Source organism: Poecilia reticulata, linkage group LG10, assembly GCF_000633615.1.
Source record: "Poecilia reticulata strain Guanapo linkage group LG10, Guppy_female_1.0+MT, whole genome shotgun sequence".
In the NCBI taxonomy this organism is placed as follows: Eukaryota; Metazoa; Chordata; class Actinopteri; order Cyprinodontiformes; family Poeciliidae; genus Poecilia; species Poecilia reticulata.
Window position 1 is genome coordinate 31,673,421 of NC_024340.1, and position 2,278 is coordinate 31,675,698.

The 2,278-nt window shown below is 44.7% G+C and overlaps 1 protein-coding gene across 1 annotated transcript in view; it reads left to right on the forward strand.

Annotated features, from left to right (window-relative positions):
* The first annotated feature begins 1,589 nt into the window (after window positions 1–1,589).
* Window positions 1,590–2,278, forward strand: part of spon2b (spondin 2b, extracellular matrix protein) — a 9,772-nt gene continuing 9,083 nt past the window's right edge. Inside the window, exon 1 of the mRNA XM_008421006.2 lies at window positions 1,590–1,692. The gene's annotated coding sequence lies outside the window, so the exon portion shown is untranslated. The remainder of the gene's footprint in view (window positions 1,693–2,278) is intronic.

Sequence of the window (2,278 nt, forward strand, 5' to 3'; positions counted from 1 at the left end):
CAAGAAACGAGTGAGTTGCTAGGTAAACAAGAAACGAGTGAGTTGCTAGGTAACCAAGGAACGAGTGAGTTGCTAGGTAACCAAGGAACGAGTGATGAATCGATGCTACCAACCTTGCTTAGCTAGCCATGAGGGACAGAGCAGCTAAACTCGTTCCTTTCAGTGAATACTATATTGAATATTCAATCAGATATTGATCACATGTCTATCATGACATTGATTTATTGGCATTATTTCCCTTTGCTCCAGCATAATGCAGCCACTGCAACTTCTGACAGTTAAAACAATAAAAACTAAGAGATTATCGAGTAGAATAAAATATTTAATGAAGTATTTATGTCAAATTTAATTAACCGTCGAATATAAAGAGAAATTTGCTTAGTCCTCTCTAGCATCTTGACAGAACCAACAGAAACCAAACTACAGACTCCTGTTGAGGGAGAATACATACTTTATGTATCAGCATATTTCCAGACTTTGATGTAAAATCTATCTCTGACTGTGTGACTGGTTTGTGTGGCCTAGTCAAAGGAAACCCTGACTGTTGGTGACAGCTGTGTATTGAGGAGAAGCTCCACCAACTGTAAACTTCTATACTGTCTGAAACAATCCTGATCTGTGAATAAGTTTGAGGAGAAGAGCCGTCTGACTCAAACGCGCCACTGTAGCCCAGCGTACGGCACAGCCAGAGACTTTGGTATTTTCCATTCCCCTCAGGCGGCCTTGTAATGTCTGACAACAGAAGGACACCACAGCGGTCTAGAATCGCTTACAGTCACTTAATTCAATCCAGTTGTGAAGCAGATTTGAAGAAAACTGCTGAAATGTTCGTCATGTGATGATATGCGGCTGAGTTTGTTTTTCTGACACGAATTAGAGCGTGTAAAGTGGGCAGTGAGGTTATCCAAACTGGTTGTATCCCTAAGCTTCTAGCAAACAGTAGGATCAACAAAACTGATGAGAAATGAAACGTACTTCCTTCCTGTGTGTTCAAAACCAGTGACTGGACACCAGATCCAGATTATATGAACTGGCGACTGGATGGCTACCAGTTTGTCTCCATTGACAGTAAGGGCGATGGTAATAGAGACAGAAACATCTGCAAAGCTCACTGCTGGAGAACAGCAGCAGCAAAGAGTTGCATCTACAGGTCAACGAGTCTCCAAAACCACCACAATCAAAGAGGCTGTTCATAAATAGTTACTTTATGGGTCATTTGTTCTGAGAGGAAAGTTTCTGGCATTGGCAATCAGGTACCAAGCTTAAAAGACTTTATGTCCAAATATCAACCCTAACACCAAAAAGCCTCTGCTGACCATGAGAGGATTTCAGCCTCATCGATCTTATCTTGTGGTTCAGAGACCGACAGAGTCAAACTGTGAAATGACTCAGAAAGCCTCAAAGCAAACTGGGTTAAATTCCCCAATCTGCTGGGCACATTATCCAGTAAAATGTCCAATTATACGGAGCAGCAGAGAGACAGAGCCAAAGTCAGGGAGCATGAAGGGGGCAGGGACGTCACTGAGGAACAGAGGGTAGAGGAGGGAGGGAGCAGGAGGGGGCGAACCTCCTGAAAGACATAAATAGGCGAGAAGGAGTTTGGATCCTCGCAGTCACTCATCCCGACAGCCAGGACCGCTGCTCCCCCGCCCCTCCTCAAGCTCTCCTCTCCGCTCTCCGCTGCTGGAACCAGTGAGTATCTCCTCGCCTTCACCTGGTGCTAACACGGCCTAATCAAACTAAAGACTGGCTCTGTTACTGATGGGAGGCTGTTTGGCCTGCATGCAAACATACCGGCATGTCTTAAGATGAACAGAGCGAGACAGAAAGCAAACGGAGATGGATGATTCAGGAAGGACGAGTCAGACAGCAACCAGATAGTCAGAGGAAAATCATGGATGTTGCAGATTAAACTCCTTGGTTGATGAAAAGTCTTTGCAGTTTTATGAATGAAGGTGGAATTATGCATCTGTGTCTAGCTGAACGCATGAACTCTCAAACTGACAGGTGATTATAGCTGAGGACTACTCTGAATGAAAAGTTCTCCACTGCCTTCTCGGTTCAGGAGGAAGACTCAAATTTCTCTTCAAACCATTGTAAAGTCCCAGACCTGGGAACAGGAGCTCTGGTCTATCACGGTAGCTACTGCCTACTGTCGTCTATCATGATAGCTACTGCCTACTGTCTATCACGATAGCTATCGCCTACCGTCGTCTATCACGATAGCTACTGCCTACCGTCTATCACAGTAGCTACTCCCTACCGTCTATCACAGTAG